A 20,660-nucleotide genomic window follows, 5' to 3' on the forward strand; every position below is an offset into this window, starting at 1 on the left:
CCATCTTGAGGAGGAAATGAGGAAAACGCTGGCGAGTGGACGCACGTGATCAGTGACTGTTATTGTTCCTGGAAACCCTCGGTCCTGGACTTATGGTTGCGCTTAAGGGGGTCTGCGACCCCCTGAGGCTGGGTAAGATTGTGGAAGCTAGTAAACATCGTCTGGAAAGAAGAACACAAAACCGACAGCAGACGCTATACTTGCCACTGGGGCTCCAGAGCTTTCCCGCTGCTCCTCAGAGAATCTGAGATTCTTGAAAGACTAAGAAGCACTGGACAGGAGCCAGACGTGATGGAGCACGGTTTAATCCCCAGCTCTTGGGAGGCAGAGGCAGGCAGATCTCTGTGAGTTGGAGGTCAGCCTGGTCTACAGTGTAAGTTCCAGGGATAGCCAAGGCTACACAGAAAAACCTTGTCTTGAAAAGCCAAAAACAATAAGAACAACACAAAACCACAAAACAAACAAAAACCAATAAACAGACTAATTAATTAAGGAACACTGGGGAAGGGAACCCCTGATAGCTGTCTTGCCTCTGTTTCCAGTGTTTGAGACTCCTCGATGTGAAGAATCCCTTTTCCTTCCCTAAGGACTGACATATTTTCCCTCAGAAACGACTCAAACTCAGCCCCCTTCCAGGGGCCTCTGAACCTTGTGGCCAAGAACAGCTCAAGTGACAAAAGGATCATCTGGGCTTTCCCTCAAGCTTTTGGATGGGGTGTCTAAGCTTCAGGAGTCTGTCTTGGCTGTGAGTAGCATCTAAGCTTGCACCTCCCAGCTGGGGAGAAGTGTCCCTCAGCCTCACCCCAATTTTCTCTACCTTCCCCACCAGCTGGCGTGGGACCTCAGGGACAAATATCATTGTCATGATTAAGGCCCATGGCAGGCAGCGGTAATTATGATTTTATGGAAACACAGAAGGCTCTTACGCAAGCACCTGACACACTTCCCGGCTGTGGCATCTGGGACAGCCAGGTCCCCAGGGGCTGGAGGAGGGCCCCTGCCAGCCCCTGCTGCCACCAGCCTCTGGCACTCGGGACGCTGGCTCAGAACTGCCTTCCTACTGCCTGTGGCACTGTTCCTAACCCAGTGTGAGGAAACTGTCTCTGGGCCTCATGTGCCCCAGGCATCCTGAAGGGAACGACTTGAGCTCTAGTGTGCAGTCCCTCCCACCCTCCTCCCTGCTGCCCCCACACTCGCCATAACCCCAGGAGACATGTTCTGTGTGAGGGGACATGGAGGTGGGGAAGTTTTTTCTCCACAAAGCAACCCCTCCGTCCCAAAGATGTCTCCCGCTGTTTCTTTTCTCCTGAGACTAGGGATATAGGCTGCGGCCACTGCAGCTGTGTGGGGTCATTGTCCTAGCAGCCCTCCCCTGGCCCTGTGCTGAGATGGTACCCTGGTTCCCTATGCTTCTGAGAGTGTCTTGAAGCACAGCCTTCTTTCTCCATTTCTCCTGCCCACCCACAAGGCATCTGTTACCAAGGTAACTGCAATGCCATCAGTTTGGGGGTAGTGAGGAAGTTGAGCCCTGTACAAGGGGAGGGTTAGGGGGTAGGATTTGGGGGTGATGAGTGCTGTGAGCATGATCTTGTGCTGAAGAGGGGGTGTTGGCACAGACTCTGAGTGGACCAAGAGAAAGGAAGAAGATGTGTGGGTGCAGACAAGCTGCATGTTAGAGGTGAGGGTGCCTCCAGCCAACTGTGGGGGAGAAGTGTGAGCATCATGATGCAGAAATGTCGGGGCAGAGATGTGGCCTGCCTTCAACTCCTCCCTGGTCTGCCTCTGTGGGAAGGGTTCCAGACATGGCTGCAGTATCCCAGGGCTTGAGGCTTGGGGCTTACGCCACACCCAAGCAGTGCTGTAAGACTAAGTTAGGAGGTCCTAGCTACCAAATGGAGAAGCAATGATAGTGGAGATGCTGATGCCTCTGCCAAGGCTCTCCTGTAGGCCCTGAGCCAACGAACACCAGGAGAGTGTGAGCCAATGAACATCATGAGAGTGTGAGCCAATGAACATCATGAGAGTGTGAGCCAATGAAAACCAGGAGAGTGTGAGCCAATGAACATCATGAGAGTGTGAGCTGGGGTTGGGGATTTAGCTCAGCGGTACAGCGCTTGCCTAGCGAGCGCAAGGCCCTAGGTTCGGTCCCCAGCTCTGAAAAAAAAAAAAAAAAGAGAGTGTGAGCCAATGAACACCAGGAGAGTGTGAGCCAATGAACATCAGGAGATTGTAAGCCAATGAACATCAAGAGAGTGTGAGCCAATGAATATCCTGAGAGTGTGAGTCAATGAACACCAGGAGAGTGTGAGTCAATGAACACCAGGAGAGTGTGAGCCAATGAACACCAGGAGACTGTGAGCCAAAGAACACCAGGAGAGTGTGAGCCAATGAACATCATGATAGTGTGAGCCAATGAACATCATGAGATTGTGAGCCAATGAACATCAGGAGAGTGTGAGCCAATGAACACCATCATAGTGTGAGCCAAAGAACACCAGGACAGTGTGAGCCAATGAACATCATGAGAGTGTGAGCCAGTGAACATCATGAGAGTGTGAGCCAAAGAACATCATGAGATTGTGAGCCAATGAACACCAGGAGAGTGTGAGTCAATGAACATCATGAGAGTGTGAGTCAATGAACATCATGGGAGTGTGAGCCAATGAATATCATGAGAGTGTGAGTCAATGAACACCAGGAGAGTGTGAGTCAATGAATATCATGAGAGTGTGAGTCAATGAACACCAGGAGAGTGTGAGCCAATGAACATCATGAGAGTGTGAGCCAATGAACATCATGAGAGTGTGAGCCAATGAACATCATGAGAGTGTGAGCCAATGAACATCAGGAGAGTATGAGCCAATGAACATCAGGAGAGTGTGAGCTAATGAACACCAGGAGAGTGTGAGCCAATGAACACCATCATAGTGTGAGCCAATGAACACCAGGGGAGTGTGAGCCAATGAATATCATGAGAGTGTGAGTCAATGAACATCATGAGAGTGTGAGTCAATGAATATCATGAGAGTGTGAGTCAATGAACATGAGAGTGTGAACCAATGAACATCATGAGAGTGTGAGCCAAGGAACATCATGAGAGTGTGAGCCAATGAACATCAGGAGAGTGTGAACCAATGAACACAATCATAGTGTGAGCCAATGAACACCAGGAGAGTGTGAGCCAATAAACACCATCACAGTGTGAGCCAATGAACACCAGGAGAGTGTGAGCCAATGAACACCAGGAGAGTGTGAGCCAATGAACATCATGAGAGTGTGAGCCAATTAATATAATGAAAGTGTGAGTCAATGAACACCAGGAGAGTGTGAGTCAATGAATATCATGAGAGTGTGAGTCAATGAACATGAGAGTGTGAGCCAATGAACATCATGAGAGTGTGAGCCAATGAACATCATGAGAGTGTGAGCCAATGAACATCATGAGAGTGTGAGCCAATGAACATCAGGAGAGTATGAGCCAATGAACATCAGGAGAGTGTGAGCTAATGAACACCAGGAGAGTGTGAGCCAATGAACACCATCATAGTGTGAGCCAATGAACACCAGGGGAGTGTGAGCCAATGAATATCATGAGAGTGTGAGTCAATGAACATCATGAGAGTGTGAGTCAATGAATATCATGAGAGTGTGAGTCAATGAACATGAGAGTGTGAACCAATGAACATCATGAGAGTGTGAGCCAAGGAACATCATGAGAGTGTGAGCCAATGAACATCAGGAGAGTGTGAACCAATGAACACAATCATAGTGTGAGCCAATGAACACCAGGAGAGTGTGAGCCAATAAACACCATCACAGTGTGAGCCAATGAACACCAGGAGAGTGTGAGCCAATGAACACCAGGAGAGTGTGAGCCAATGAACATCATGAGAGTGTGAGCCAATTAATATAATGAAAGTGTGAGTCAATGAACACCAGGAGAGTGTGACTCAATGAATATCATGAGAGTGTGAGTCAATGAACATGAGAGTGTGAGCCAATGAACATCATGAGAGTGTGAGCCAATGAACATCAGGAGATTGTGAGCCAATGAACATCAGGAGAGTGTGAGCCAATGAACATCAGGAGATTGTGAGCCAATGAACATCATGAGAATGTGAGTCAATGAACACCAGGAGAGTGTGAGCCAATGAACACCAGGAGAGTGTGAGCCAATGAACATTATGAGAGTGTGAGCCAATGAACATCATGAGATTGTGAGCCAATGAACATTAGGAGAGTGTGAGTCAATGAACATCAGGAGAGTGTGAGCCAATGAACACCATCATAGTGTGAGCCAATGAACACCAGGAGAGTGTGAGCCAATGAACATAGGAGAGTGTGAGCCAACGAACACCAGGAGAGTGTGAGCCAATGAACATCAGGAGAATGTGAGCCAATGAACACCAGGAGAGTGTGAGCCAATGAAAACCAGGAGAGTGTGAGCCAATGAACATAGGAGAGTGTGAGCCAACGAACACCAGGAGAGTGTGAGCCAATGAACATCATGAGAGTGTGAGCAAACGAACATCATGAGAGTGTGAGCCAATGAACATCATAAGAGTGTGAGTCAATGAACATCATGAGAGTGTGAGCCAACGAACATCATGAGAGTGTGAGTCAATGAACACCAGGAGAGTGTGAGTCAATGAATATCATGAAAGTGTGAGTCAATGAACACCAGGAGAGTGTGAGCCAATGAACATCATGAGAGTGTGAGCCAAGGAACATCATGAGAGTGTGAGCCAATGAACATCATGAGAGTGTGAGCCAATGAACATCAGGAGATTGTGAGCCAATGAACATCAGGAGAGTGTGAGCTAATGAACACCAGGAGAGTGTGAGCCAATGAACACCATCATAGTGTGAGCCAATGAACACCAGGAGAGTGTGAGCCAATGAACACCAGGAGAGTGTGAGCCAATGAACACCAGGAGATTGTGAGCCAATGAACATCAGGAGATTGTGAGCCAATGAACATCAGAGATTGTGAGCCAATGAACATCATGAGAATGTGAGTCAATGAACATCATGAGACTGTGAGTCAATGAACACCAGGAGAGTGTGAGCCAATGAACACCATCATAGTGTGAGCCAATGAACACCAGGAGAGTGTGAGCCAATGAACACCAGGAGATTGTGAGCCAATGAACACCAGGAGAGTGTGAGCCAATGAACATCAGGAGATTGTGAGCCAATGAACATCAGGAGATTGTGAGCCAATGAACATCATGAGAATGTGAGTCAATGAACATCATGAGACTGTGAGTCAATGAACACCAGGAGAGTGTGAGCCAATGAACACCAGGAGAGTGTGAGCCAATGAACATCATGAGAGTGTGAGCCAATGAACATCAGGAGAGTGTGAGCCAATGAACATCAGGAGAGTGTGAGTCAATGAACACCAGGAGAGTGTGAGCCAATGAACACCAGGAGAGTGTGAGCCAATGAACACCAGGAGATTGTGAGCCAATGAACATCAGGAGATTGTGAGCCAATGAACATCAGGAGATTGTGAGCCAATGAACATCAGGAGAATGTGAGTCAATGAACATCATGAGACTGTGAGTCAATGAACACCAGGAGAGTGTGAGCCAATGAACACCAGGAGACTGTGAGCCAATGAACACCAGGAGAGTGTGAGCCAATGAACATCATGATAGTGTGAGCCAATGAACATCATGAGATTGTGAGCCAATGAACATCAGGAGAGTGTGAGCCAATGAACATCAGGAGAGTGTGAGCCAATGAACACCATCATAGTGTGAGCCAATGAACACCAGGAGAGTGTGAGCCAATGAACACCATCATAGTGTGAGCCAATGAACACCAGGAGAGTGTGAGCCAATGAACACCAGGAGAGTGTGAGTCAATGAACATCATGAGAGTGTGAGCCAATGAATATCATGAAAGTGTGAGCCAATGAACATCATGAGAGTGTGAGCCAATGAACATCATGAGAGTGTGAGTCAATGAACATCATGAGAGTGTGAGTCAATGAACACCAGGAGAGTGTGAGCCAATGAACATCATGAAAGTGTGAGCCAATGAACATCATGAGAGTGTGAGCCAATGAACATCATGAGAGTGTGAGTCAATGAACATCATGAGAGTGTGAGTCAATGAACATCAGGAGAGTGTGAGCCAATGAACATCATGAGATTGTGAGCCAAGGAACACCATCATAGTGTGAGCCAATGAACACCAGGAGATTGTGAGTCAATGAACATCATGAGAGTTTGAGCCAATGAACACCATCATAGTGTGAGCCAATGAACACCAGGAGAGTGTGAGCCAATGAACATCAGGAGAGTGTGAGCCAATGAACACCATCATTGTGTGAGCCAATGAACACCAGGAGAGTGTGAGTTAATGAACATCATGAGAGTGTGAGCCAATGAACATCATGAGAGTTTGAGCCAATGAATATCATGAGAGTGTGAGTCAATGAACATGAGAGTGTGAGCCAATGAACACCAGGAGAGTGTGAGCCAATGAACATCATGAGAGTGTGAGCCAATGAACATCATGAGAGTGTGAGCCAATGAACATCATGAGAGTGTGAGCCAAGGAACATCATAAGAGTGTGAGCCAATGAACACCAGGAGAGTGTGAGCCAATGAACATCATGAGAGTGTGAGTGAATGAACATCATGAGAGTGTGAGTCAATGAACACCAGGAGAGTGTGAGCCAATGAACATCATGAGAGTGTGAGCCAATGAACATCAGGAGATTGTGAGCCAATGAACATCAGGAGAGTGTGAGTCAATGAACATCATGAGAGTGTGAGTCAATGAACATCATGAGAGTGTGAGCCAATGAACATCATGAGAGTGGTCTCTTGGGACCACCCTGGGGCACACAGAACCAGGCTGAAAGAGACCATTAGAGGATTGTAAGGCAGATGGGACCAGAATATTCTAGATACAGGGAACAACCTAGACAAAGGCATAGGGTATGAAACGGAACAGGCTGCTTGAGGAAGATGCTAGTAAAGAAGGGTGACCGAAAGGCTGAGAGGGGCAAGAGCTCTGACTACTAGCCAGGAAGCTGGTTTTCCCATGGGAGAACTTCCTCCGCAAACCTCCTGCTCTCAGTGGGGTCTTATGCAGTCCAGGCAGGCCTTGAACTCGAAGCAACCCTCCTTTCTCTGTCTTGCAAGTGAATACTGGGATTAACTGACTTGCTGTGAAGGGGTTTCCCAAACTCACTTCCTGGAGCCCAGGATATTCCTGCTGGTTTTCCATATTTAAAAAAAAAAAAAAAAGATGTCAGAGGCACATGGATCACTGAGTTCAAGGCCAGCCTGGTTTATAGAGTGAGTTCCAGGACAGCCAGGCCTTCACAGAGAAACTCTATCTCTGGTGGGGGTGGGGCAGACAAACTAAAAACAAAAGGGCAGATCTACAGAACAAGTTCTAGGCCAGCCAGGGCTACACAGTGAGATTCTATCTCCTGCTACCATGCCAAGCCCATGTGTGTGCCACTGAAGGCAGTGACCGTGGTCCCCAGAAGTTCCCACAGCCCTGTGTAAAGTGGTGTTGAAACTGCTGCGTGACCAGGGTCATGAACCACCTAAAAGCCAGTCAGCTGCCTGGTGTCGGGGCACAGAGGAAGCAGAAGCGGGTGGAGCTCTGGGGGTTGGAGGTAGCCTGGTCTACAGAGGGTTCTAAACCAGCCAGGGCTATGCAGTGAAATATCCATTTAAATACATATATATATATGCATGCAAAATTAAAAAAAGAGTAGGGGGGTGGAGAGATGGTTCAGCAGTTAAGAGCACTGGCTGTTCTTCCAGAGGTCCTGAGTTCAAATCCCAGCAACCACATGGTGGCTCACAACCATCTGTAATGGAATCTGATGCCCTCTTCTCGTGAGTCTGAAGACAGTTACAGTGGACTCGTATACTTAAAATAAATAAATCTTTAAAAAAAAAAAAAAGAGCAGTGCTGAGCACTGGCAGTCATGGTAGGCTCTCTTCAGAGGAGTGACGTGTGAAATTTCCTGCGGTCGTTAGCTTATGACTTTGGACAAAATGAATATTTGTTTTGTTTTCTTTTTTTGTTTTCTTTTTTCTTTTTTTTTTTTTTTTTTTGGTTCTTTTTTTCAGAGCTGGGGACCAAACCCAGGGCCTTGTGCTTCCTAGGCAAGCGCTCTACCACTGAGCTAAATCCCCAACCCCTCTTTTTTTTTTTTTTAAAGATTTATTTATTTTATTTATATGAGTATATTGTAGCTGTCTTCATACACACCAGATGAGGATATGAGACCCCATTACAGATGGTTGTGAGCCACCTTGTGGGTGCTGGGAATTGAACTCAGGACCTCTGGAAGAGCAGCCAGTGCTCCTAACCACTGAGCCATCTCTCCAGCCCATATCTGTTTTCTTGGCTGTCCCACCTCACTGATAGGTTGAAAATATACACTGAGTCTGGGCTTCTCCCAAGATGGCATAAGCTGACAGTTTCTGGGCTCCCGTCTCCCCTTGCCCTCCCACGGACCATCCAGGACAACCATCACCAGTCCCAGTCCTGAGGGAATTCCAAGCAAAGTAGCCCCAGCCCAGGGACTAGGAAAATATGCAAATGTGGTTTCCCACATCATCATCCTGGATTACTCACCACCAGGGCTCACGGCCCAGGGGCAAAATACAAATATTTTCTCCCCATTTTGCAGCTAGACAGGCTGATACTTGGCAGGTTCCCCGAGGGCTGCCAGCACTGAGCCTTACAGTTCTTTCTGGATTTTTGAATGAATGAGTGACCAAAGGAGTGAATATGAGAGTTGAGAAGGAGGGGGGAGGAGGGAGGGACAGAGGGAGAGGGAGGGAGAGAGTGAAATAAGTGTGAGTGAGCCCTTGAGTGCGTGAGAAATGCTTCCTCGCTCTCTGGCTCCTCTGGTTGGCACAGTGCCTGGGACTGGCTTCAACCCCACTTGTCATTGTCTGGCAGAGCTGGGCATAGGAAAGGGACTAGGAGTAGGCGTCGAAACTCAAATCCTGCTTCCCCCTAACCACGTGACCTTGAGCATGACCTTAACACCTCCGGGGCCTCGGAGGAGGAAAAGCACCTGCTCCATGAGACAGAGTGTTTGGAAAGCTCCGTGAGAGTCCTCCTGAGCCACAGAGGAAGAGCAGCATGGGACAAATGCTAGAGAAATACATATACACTATGTAGCAGAGGCTAGCCTTAAACTGGGGGTCCTTCTGCCTTCACCTCCTGAGTCCACACACACACACATACACACACACACACACACACACACACACACACATCCTTCCTTCTCTTCTCTCTGTCTGTCTGTCTCTCTGTCTCTCTGTCTCTGTCTCTTTCTCTCTGTCTCTCTCTGTCTCTGTCTCTGTCTCTCCCTCTCTCATCCACCCCCCGGGTGTCTGTGTGTGATTTGTGTGGGCCCGTGCATGTCCGTGTGTGGAGGTCAGAGGACCCCTGTGGGAGTTACTTCTCACCTTCTGAGACAAGGAATGAACTCAGTTGTCCGGCTTGGCAGCAATCACCTCCACCTTTCGAGCCCTCTCACTGGCCCCAGTTGTTATTTTAACACAGGATCTTGTTAAGTTACCCCAGGTTGGCCTTAAACTCACCATGCAGGCCAAGCAGAGCTTGAATTTACGCTGTGCCCCCCAACTGCCTTCTGAGGAGCCGGGATATAGGCCTGTGCCACTGTACCTAACTCTGGGGAAGCCTGTCTTTAACTTTAGTATTATTATTGTTGAGACAGGTTCTCACTATGTAGTCCTGAAACTTGCGGTGTAGACCAGGGTAGCCTCACACCTGCAGCAGGTCCTCCTGCCTCTGCCTCCTTAGAGCTGGTACTGTAGGTATGAGCAACTATTCTGGCTTACATGGGCATTCTTGAAGGTGTCCTCTGTCGCCTGGGGACTTAAATCTTGAAGCCAGATTTCCTATAATCCTCACTGCCCCAAGGAGAAAGAAGTGTCCCACTTTACACATGAGGAACTATGTTCAGAACTGTAAACAGGTGAGTCTTGCCCTGTGCGACCTCATATTCTTCCCTCCCAGGGCTTCTAAGGTCTGATGATTGGTGCAGAACTCCTTTGCCGCCACCGTGCCCAGGCCAGGGTGCATGACAGAAGACTGAGGTACAACCAGACCAGCTCCAGAGTGCGTGACAGACAGAAGACTGAGGTACAGGTTACTACCAGGCCAGCTCTCTCTGTCTCAAACTGAGTTTTCCCACCTTCAACAAACACAAAGGCTGGGGGTAGGCAGCTGGGATAGGGAAGGATCAGAGATGCTGAAAGGGCTGGGCTGAGGGATGACGACAGGGAGCCTGGGACGATGTGCACAGCACGTGCCTTATAGGGAGGTAAGGAGGATTTTGTAAGTTTGAGGCCAGCCTGGGCTACCAGGGAAACCCTGCCCATAAGCAAGCAAGCAAACAAACAAATGCCCCTGGATTGGGAGCCCACTCATCTGCCGTTCCTGGTGCTATCCTGCAAGGCGCCAGCTTTTGCTCTTCTTCAGCCTCCTGAACCATTTCGAGGCTCTCCAGGATGCCCATCTCTCAGCTACCCAGGTAAGGACAAAGTTCTGGAGGGACACCACCCCTTTCTGTGTGTCCTGTAACCACTGGCTCTGCCCTTAGAGACTCAGGGTGAGTTCCTGCTGGAGTCAGATTTGGCTGACTTGTGTATGAGTGTGTGTGCGTGCCTGTGTGTGTCTCCTCTCTGGTGGAGATATGCATACTCTCATGGCTGTTCTCCCCCCCCCTTTTAAATTATTTAATGTATGTGAGTACACTGTCTTCAGACACATCAGAAGAGGCCATCAGATCCCATTACAGATGGTTGGGAGCCACCATGTGGTTGCTGGGAATTGAACTCATGACTTCTAGGAAGAGCAGTCAGTGCTCCTAACCATTGAGCCATCTCTCTAGCCCCGGCTGTCCCCTTTTTTTCAGCCTCATAGAAGAAGAAAGCTGGGCTCTACCAGGGTCCAGGTACCCAGAGATGGAGAACACTAGGCCAGAGAAGATTGCATTTTTGCTTCCTGTGGTAAGATTTAGTGGCTGGGGTCGTGCACGACAGGCTACATGATTAGAGGTGAAGAGAGAGGTGGGAGGCAGGCCAAGGCTGTCTGTATATAAGGACACTGCCCCACACAGGTTGTTTGTCCAAAACCTCAGGGCCTCCATGCCCTAAGGCAGGGGAGGACAGAGGCAAAGAGACCACCCTGAGAAAGTTCCCCCACTGAGTGCCACTCCCTGGGCTGTGCTCCGTAAATACGAGTCCCTAGTCAGTTAGGTACCCTCAGCGAAAGGACAAGTGTCCTGCCAGCACATGGACTGTGTGTGTGGTCCCATAGAGAGAAGGGACACTGAGGGGCAAAGGTCCTTTGGGGGTTCATGTGATTCTACTTGTTCTGTCTCTTAAGTGAAGAGGCCCGTCCTGTGGGGTCATGTGGGGGTTCAGATTTCTGTATGACGTGGATTTGGGGCTAAATACATATCCCTCACTCCTTGGGGTGACCATCTAGGGTTGTAGGAGTCCCTGTGGGTCCTCAGTCTCCAAGAGTCCTGAGTATCCAGCCAACAAGAGGCCATGCTTCCCCCTCTTGTGGGTTTGCTAGTATATAAAGGCTAGAAGGCAGAACAGTGTGGTCCAGCCCAACCCTGTGCTGAGCTCCCTTTCAGAGATGATGTTTTGGTAGAAAACCTGTCTGGGGAAGTGGTGCACGGCACCCTCGGCAGCCTGCTCAAGTAAGGCTGGGTCTGCAAGGCCCTGTTTGCAAGCCACAGGAACAGGCTTCCGGTTCTTGGGCTTTTTTGGAAACTAATCCTCAGTTCTTAGAATTTATTAGGCTCTGGGACATCTCAAAACACCCTGACCTCCCACTCTCCTGGGTTATTGTTGGGCATGGCCGGATGTTAAAAAGGCCCTAGGAAGTCAGAAAACCAGGGAATAAAGGCTGTGGTTGAATGAAGCAGCCACATGTTAACAGGGGAGCTGGAGGCCAGTGGAGCTGGAGGGAGGGTTCTCTGGACCTGATGACTCATGGGGTGCTGCAGATTCCTTGGGGAAGGAGAGGGAGAGAGAGGGAGAGAGAGAGAGGGAGAGAGAGAGAGGGAGAGAGAGAGAGAGAGAGAGAGAGAGAGAGAGAGACCCTTAGGGGATGGGGGGGAAGGTCCATGTCTCCAAGCCTCTGCCCTGTATGAAGCAGGAGGAGCTGTCCATAGATTCTAATGTAGTCTCCCTGCCCAGTGCTCCTACTATGCGCTTCTGTGTGGCCACCTAGCTTGCCATGAAGCAGCTGGAGACCCCCACCTTCCTGAACCAGGAGAAGCTGCACTGGGGCAGGGGAGGAGACTTAAACGTTGGAAAGAGGCTCAGGGTGGGCTCAGGGACATGTCACTGTGACTCAGGATCAATTAATCTCTCCCAGGTTAGTTCTGTGAGGTGATGCTCCTCTATGGCCTCAGCTGCTGTAGGAAGCACCCCCCGCCCCTCCCTGTGGCAAGGACTAAGTATGACTGTTCCTCTGGGCAGGAAGCCAATGTCACCACTGTGATGTCACCGTGAAGTAGAACTCTCTGGAGTCCGTTACTTCATGTGACCCTTGCTGCAGCTCAGAAACGGGTGGGCGGGTGGCAACAAGGAAAGGACCCAGAATCATAGAGGATTTTCTCAAGGACACAGAGTCGGTCGGGGGCAGAGCTGAGATCTGGAAATGTGCTGTCACGGAGTTTTTCTCATGCATGAGATTTTGCTCAACAGATGACCCCTTGAGTGGCCATCCTGTGTCACACGCCTTGTTCTGATTGAGGGACTGGCTTGAGAGAGAAAGTGAGCTCTGTCCTCAGGAGGTCACTCTCTGTTAAGCCAGGTGAGCAATCACAAGACTGGTTGCAGGGACGAGCGCGGAGCATGGCGCAGAGGAAGAGGCAGGACACTATTGTGGGAGGGCAGTGTCTTAGAGTTTTACTGCCGTGAACAGACACCATGACCAAGGCAAGTCTTAAAAAATGACATTTAGGGGCTGGGGATTTAGCTCAGTGGTAGAGCGCTTACCTAGGAAGCGCAAGGCCCTGGGTTCGGTCCCCAGCTCCGGAAAAAAAAAAAATGACATTTAATCAGGGCTGACTCACAGGTTCAGAGGTTCAGTCCCTCATCATCAAGGCAGGAGCGTGGCAGCATCCAGGCAGGCACGGTGCAGGAGGAGCTGAGAGGTCTACATCTTCATCTGAAGGAAGCCAGGAACAGACTCGGCATTCTCACGCAGCTGGGAGGAGGGTCTCCAAGCCCACCCCACAGTGACACACGTCCTCCAACGAGGCCACACCTTCTAACAGTGCCACTCCCTGGGACGAGCATATGCCAGCCGTCACAGGTGACAACACCTTCATTTGACAGAGGACACTCAGGGGCATTCAGGTTATATCCCCAGGGTCACAGCTCACATCTGAACATGGATATGGGGACTCTAAGTCTCAATATTGGTGGCAGGGTCGATGTGAGGCGTAAGCAGGAAGGTTAGTCCTGCAGATGTGGAGAGAATTTTCCAAGTGCCCTGGCATGGGTCACCCTCAGGGTCTAGTCTCAGGGCCACCCTGCATTGACTGAATGGGCAAAGGTGCCAGTGTGAGATCGTATCCCAGATGTCTGTGAGGAGGGCCCTTCCTGTCTCCTGGCTTGCAAATCTTTGTGGACATCAAGGGCTGAGCCCTGGCCCCTTGCCTGTCACCAGATACCTGCAGATGTGCCACTGTCCGTGAGAGGGACAGAAAGCAAATGCTACCCTCTTCATTTACCCATGGTGCCATTGCACAGGGACTTCCCTATTCCTGCAGGTGAGCCTGAAGGCAGGAGAAGTCGGGGCCAAAGAGCGACCAGCATGGAAGGAAAAGCCGGTAAGCTGGAGGAGCATGGTGAGGAGAGAATGCTCATCTGCTAGACAGTGTTTTGGTGGGATGGACCAGGGATGGACCCCTTAAATATTAAAGCAGTGGATGAGTTATGAAACAAGGAGGGAGTTAGCTTAAAAAGTCAGCAGATCTAGAGGACTGGAGTGATGGCCCAGTGGTCGAGAGTGCTTCCTGCAGAAGGCCCGATTTTTGTTCCCAGTACCCTTGTTGGGTGGCTCCCAGTCACTTGTGACTCTGGCTCTAAGGGATCCACTACTCTTGGCTTTCTTAGGTACCGGAGCTCACCTGCACATATACACACAACTGAAAATAAAAACTTAAAGACACTTAGTTTGGCTGGGTGGCGGCGGCCACAGTGATGTGCACACCATTAATCCCAGCACTCAGGAGGCAGAGGCAGGTGGATCTCTGAGTTCAAGGCCAGCCTGGTCTACAGAGTGACCAGGGCTACCAGGATAGCCAGGGATACACAGAGAAACCCTGACTTAGTGGATGATTGCTGAGGAATCACGGGGCTAGGAATTTGGATCTCCAGCACCCAGGTAAACACTAGTGGGCATGGGGAGCTCTGGGTTCTAGTGAGAAACACTGCCTCAAAATATAAGGACGTCAGTAATCAAGGACCACAAACTCACATTGTTTGCTTGTTTTGAGATGGATCTTGTTCATAGCCCTGGCTGAAATGGCACTCACTGTGAAGCCCAAGCTGGCATCAGTCTTGCAGCCAACCTCTGACCTCTACAAGCACAAGTGTGTGCCCACAGACATGTGAACACACACACACACACACACACACACACACACACACAGCAGTTGTGGTGGTCTGTACTTGTAATCTCAGAGCTGGGGAGGTTGTCTTTTTTGTTATGCTTGGCTGACTCTGTTTAAAAAAAAAATTGCTGGGCATGGTGGTGCTGACCTCTAATCCCAGCATTCGGGAAGCAGAGGCAGGCAGATCTCTGAGGCCAGCCTGGTCTACAGAGTTCCAGGCAACTAGGGATACACAGAGAAACCCCATCACAAAAAACGAAACAAAACAAAACAAACAAAAAACAAGAACAAAAAAATTACAAGCAAAAAAAAAATGAAAATACAGCTAAGGTGGAGTGGGACCTTGGGGCTTGGGGTTGACTTTTAACCTCTACACACATGCGCACACACTCACACTTGTACAGAAACACACACACACACACACACACACACACACACACACACACACACTGGAGACTTGGAATGCTGGTGCACACCTGTAAACACAAGCACTTGGAGACTGAAGTAGAAAAATCAGCAGCAGCTTGAGGTCAGTCTAGAGTGGAATCTTGTCTCAAAATCCTCTTTCCCCAAATCCCTGAAGCCAGATGTAGTGGTTCACAGCTATAATCCTAGCATAAGGAAGGCTGAGTCCATTGGGTTACACAGTGAGAAGTGCCTCAAAAAGCTAAGGGCTCGGGGATGGAGGGATGGCTCAGTGGTTAAGAGCACTGGTAGCTCTTGCAGAGGAAGTAGGTGGTGTTACCAGCATCCACACGGCAGCCCATAACCACCTGGAATCTAGTTCCAGAGGTTCCGAGGCGCTCTTTTGACTTCTTCAGAAACCCAGGCATTCACGTGATATCCATACACATATGCAGGCAAAATACTCACATACATAAAAGAAAAAGAAACGAGTCAGTAAAAAAAAAAAAAAAAATCGGGGGTTGGGGATTTAGCTCAGCGGTAGAGCACTTGCCTAGTGAGCACAAGGCCCTGGGTTCAGTCCCCAGCTCCGAAAAAAAGAAAAGGAAAAAAAAATTAAAAAAAAAAATCAGGCAGTGGTGGCGCACACCTCTAATCCCAGCACTCAGGAGGCAGAGGCAGGCAGATCTCTGAGTTCTAGGCCAGCCTGGTCTACAGAGTGAATTTTAGGACAGCCAGGGCTACACAGAGACCCTGTCCCGAAAACCAAAACCAACAGCAGAACCCCTGCAATAGCAAGAAACCGCCAACGGCTTGGGATGTAGGTCAGTGAGTGCTTGGCTAAGGTGCAGGAGGCCCTGGCCTTGGCCTACTCCACAGCGGGGTTGAGGGAAGAGGAAAGGGACTGTGAACAACAACAACGAAAATGGCAGGTAACGGCAAGGCTTCAGAAGAATTCCTCCACATGCTCTTCCCTCTGCCTTAAGTTCACACCTTGGGAGAAAGGTGGAGAAGAGGTCCCACCAGGCTGACACACCAATCCCATGGCAAGGACTGTCCACTTGAACACCAGCGTTCCGCTGCGGCCTTATGAAGGCATTCAGGGTACAGGCACTACTGGGCCACTCTTTCTCCATGCAGGTTGTCACTCTGCTTGGCTGGCTGTGTGGGCTCTAGCCCTGCCTCAGTGCAGACTCTCAGTCTACCACCGTGGGATGGCCGGTCCAGGGTTCGTCCTTTCAGTACCCATTTAGTAGAGGCCTCTAAGGAGAGGTGAGCAAGCCAAGCGGGGGCCCATAAGGACGATAGCACTTTCTTAGAGCGCACAGGAGTTGACGGACCTGGAGACGTTTGGGAAACAGGCCCTGCCGGAGAGGCAAATATCAGACAGCTTGTGAAGGCACTCGGTCTCCTTAGGGTGTGTCCTCACTGCAAGAGCAGAACAGGATCCCTGCCTGACACTGAGGACCTGAAGGCTGTAGCTGCCAGTGGACCCCATACAGAAAAGTTCAGGCTTTCCCTGCTATCTGGCCCACCCCTACTTCTGCAGCCATATCCTATTTCGGGGCCTCACCTGCCTCTCAGCCCTCCTTCTCTGACTTGCAAGCTTCTGTCCCCAGACAAGGGAGGTAGAGTGTATCTGTGTTAGCCCCTTGGGTGTCAGAACGGAGGCTGGCATAGGGAGGCTAGGGACAGTGTGCTCTGAAGCCAGACAGGGGTTCAGGGGCGCCTTGCAACCGGGCTGTCCACACTACTCCCTGAGAATCTGATCCCCTTCACAGGCCCAGCTCTTCAGAGATTCACTTGAATCCTTGGGGTGTCGTCCAGCTGAATTGAGTCTTCCTTTTCCAATTTCCCGGAAAACCTATCTTAAAGCTTCAAGGCTTCTTCTCAGTCTCCAGAACGGATGCTCTGCCCCCTGGTGGCCAAATATGGTACAGCCACAGTCAATACCAAAAGCCATGGTCCTGAAAGGATGCAGCGTGACTCTCAGGCTTGTGTCTCCTTTCCGTCACCGTGAATCCCTGGACTACCTCGGTGGTCTTCATGCTTCAGGACCCGAACCCCAGAGACAGCCTCTCAGAGATGAAGCCCTGTCTGCGTGGCTGGTTCTCCAGCTACCATGGGAAGCTGGCCAACTTTACTGGTGGGGCTGGCATCTGGCAGGGACCAGAACTATAAGTAACAAAGGGTGGGCACTCACTCACGAAGAGAACCTTTCTCTCTTGGCTTGCTGTGTGTCCTTCAACTAACCTTTACTGAAGAGCTACTTGGCGCTACTGTGTATGGCTTTCTCCTGGCTTGATTTTATATATATATATATATATATATATATATATATATATATGTATATATATATATATATATATATATGAAACATTATACCTTGCATACAGGGTCCAGAAATGTTAATTAGCTCTCTCAAGGACATACAGCTAGAAGTGTTGGACCTTGGCTTTGGGTCTACATTTCACTTCCATGTCTGGGCAGGTTAGGGCTGTCTGTATGCTAAGGGAATGGGTCTCCTGCCTCCTAGCCTCGTGTCCAGACTCCTTCCCCCACCTTGGTCCTTTCTGACTCTGTAGGAACTGATCTGTTGAGGCTCACCCACCAGGATCTTATCTAGATGTGTGGGACTGCTGATGGGACCCACCTCTTCAATGTTCTTAGAGCCAGGAGCTGGGCACTGCCAGCCATGGACTCCTTCCCATGGAGTGGCCATCTAGGCTAACAGGTGTTTCATAAAATGTTTGAGCCTGAAAGTACCTTAATGGTCACTTGAGTCATGCTCCTGCCTCCCCAACAGAGTCTCATGTAGCCTGGGCTGACCTTGAACTCACTGTATAGGCAAGGATGGCTTTGAACTCCTGATCCTCCTGCCTCCTTCCCCCTAGTCCTGGGATTGTAGTATAAAAAGCTTTCTTGGTGGCTGGAGAGATGGCTCAGTGGTTAAGGGCACTGACTGCTCTTAGTTCAATTCCCAGCAACCACATGGTGGCTCACGACCATCTGTAATGGCATCTGATGCCCTCTGGTGGCCTGCAGGTGAACACGCAGATAGAGCACTCAGACATACATCTCAAAACCTAAAGAAGAAAAGAGCAATTGCAGAATCCTTTTTGGTTTTGGTGTTGAGGCTCAAACCCTGGGCCTCATGAGTGTGTTGAGCCCTCCCTGCCACTGGGATCCACTGCCCTTTAGACTATGGCCCTAGGGGCGTCTGTGTTCTGAGGGAGCAGGTAGAAGGCAGCTGGAGCTACCTGAGCCCTCCCTGCCTGGCCCAGGCCCAGGCTCCTCTCTCTTGGCCTCCATTTGGCTCCAAAGACAGACGCGTCCCCCTGCGCATCTCTTTGCTCTTCCTGAACCCGAAAGATGACTCTCACTTTGTGAAGAAAAGTGGTGGTAAAGAGAGACGACCCTCTGGCTGTGCTGAATCCAGCACACACGTAGCTTTTAGAGGGAGAGGAGTGGCTGGCCTAGAGAGGTGACAGGGCTGTTGACAGGGCTGTCTAGCCCGCTGGATGACCCAGGGGAAGGGAGGCCTTTCCAAAGCTCATGACTGAGTGTGCAGTAGGGAGGCTCTGACCAGCCTGGCTCCGAAGTGAGTCTGCAAAAACACCTGGTTGGGGGTGTGGAGGGCATCAGGGTCTACCACAGGTAGTGTGGGTGCTGCCATGCTGTTTTTAGTGTGGAATTCAGGAGCTAGTACTGGATTCTGACCTAAATCCAAAACTCACGACAGCCTGCTTCGCCATGTGCCCGGGAACCCTGTTACAGTGCCCAGCTGACCCCAGGTTCCCGGTTCAGTCAGAGGATCTTGTGCTTTAATCCCAGAGGAGACAGTCTCTAGTTTCCTTTTGCTTTCTGTGCAGGAGCAACTGCTGAATTCCAGGCTCCGGTCTCCTCTGCCACTCCCTCTGAGCTGTCCTAGCTATAGAGACGATGAACCCCTGGCAGCACTGACTGAGATTTGAGGGAGTAGAACTGGTTACTCAACACTGCATTAACTAAACTAAATAAGATGTTTATTTTACTTACTCCTTCCTTGTAAAATGTTCTAAATTAAAGATTAATTTTTTTAAAAGATTTATTTATTTATTATATATAAGTACACTGTAGCTGTCTTCAGATACACCAGAAGAGGGCATCAGATATCTTTACAGATGGTTGTGAGCCACCATGTGGTTGCTGGAAATTGAACTCAGGACCTCTGGAAGAGCAGTCGGGTGCTCTTAACCGCTGAGCCATCTCTCCAGCCCAAGATTAATTTTTTTTAAGCTAGGTGTGGCGGTGTAAACCTTTAATCCCAAGCACTCGGGAGGCAGAGGCAGGAGAATCTCTATGAATTCTGGGCCAGCCTGGTCTACATAGTGAGTTCCAGGGCAGCTAGGGCTACATAGCAAAACTTCCTCAAAACAAAACAAAACAAAACAAAACAAAAAAACAAACCTATAAAATGTAACCTTTAAAGATTTAAAAGAGTTTTTTTTTTTTTGGTTCTTTTTTTTTTCGGAGCTGGGGACCGAACCCAGGGCCTTGCGCTTCCTAGGTAAGCGCTCTACCACTGAGCTAAATCCCCAGCCCCTATTTTTTTTTTTTTTTTTTTTTTAAGATTTATACACTGTAGCTGTCTTCAGATACACCAGAAGAGGGCATCGGATCTCTTTACAGATGGTTGTGAGCCACCATGTGGTTGCTGGGATTTGAACTCAGGACCTCTGGAAGAGCAGTCAGTGTGCTTAACCATTGAGCCATCTCTCCAGCCCTAAAAGAGTGTTTTGCCTGTATGTTTACCTGCACTCCACATACATGCCTGGTGCCCAGGGAGACTAGCTGTCATGTCCCATGGGATCAATTCCTGACAGTCGGTGACACCATGTGAGTGCTGGGAACCAAACCTGTATCTTCTGCCAGAAGCCACTTCGTAATTGCTGAGCATCTCTCCTGTCCAAAGAGTCACTTTACAAACTTTACAGACATGATGTGCCGTTCAAGTTTTATTGGCTTTAGAAACCCTCTTTAAACTCTCAATAGGGATGGGGCTGGAGAAGACCATTGGCTGAGTTCAATTCCCAGCACCCACATGGTGGCTCACAACCATCTGTAATGGGACCTGACGCCCTCTGCTGGTATGTCTGAAGACAGCAACAGTGCACTCATATACATGAAATAAATAAACCTTAAAAACAAAAACAAAAAGAACTCCTAACAGGGAAAGGGATGTGCCTGGGGCAAAATCGTTCAGGCTGAATTTCCACTTCTTTCTGCCCAACTGGTTTGAGCAAAAAGCATATACTACAGCCTCCAAAAGACTACTCAATATAGGGGAGATGGCTCAGCGGTTAAGAGCACTGACTGCTCTTTCAGAGGTCCTGAGTTCAATTCCCAGCAACCACATGGTGGCTCACAACCATCTGTAATGGGATCTGACGCCCTCTGCTGGCCACAGGTGTACATGCAAAGAGAACACTTACATAGCTAAATAAATAAATCTTTAAAAAGTGAGAATTCTGGAACTTTAGTTTCTTTATATATATTTTAAAAAAAAAGACATCGAAATGGGGCTGAAGAGATGGCTTAG

The 20,660-nt window shown here is 49.3% G+C and overlaps 1 long non-coding RNA gene across 2 annotated transcripts; it reads left to right on the forward strand.

Moving 5' to 3' along the window:
• Nucleotides 1-12,646: 12,646 nt before the first annotated feature.
• Nucleotides 12,647-17,363, forward strand: LOC102548674 (uncharacterized). 2 transcript variants are annotated; one of them, XR_015632062.1, is made up of 4 exons: nucleotides 12,647-12,864; nucleotides 13,829-13,888; nucleotides 16,220-16,351; nucleotides 16,861-17,363. It is a non-coding gene; the product is annotated as an uncharacterized LOC102548674 (long non-coding RNA). The 2 variants fall into 2 exon arrangements; XR_015632063.1 differs by lacking the exon at nucleotides 16,220-16,351.
• Nucleotides 17,364-20,660: the final 3,297 nt, after the last annotated feature.

The sequence above is a fragment of the Rattus norvegicus genome, chromosome 10 (genome assembly GCF_021556685.1).
Source record: "Rattus norvegicus strain SHRSP/BbbUtx chromosome 10, alternate assembly SHRSP_T2T, whole genome shotgun sequence".
NCBI lineage: Eukaryota > Metazoa > Chordata > Mammalia > Rodentia > Muridae > Rattus > Rattus norvegicus.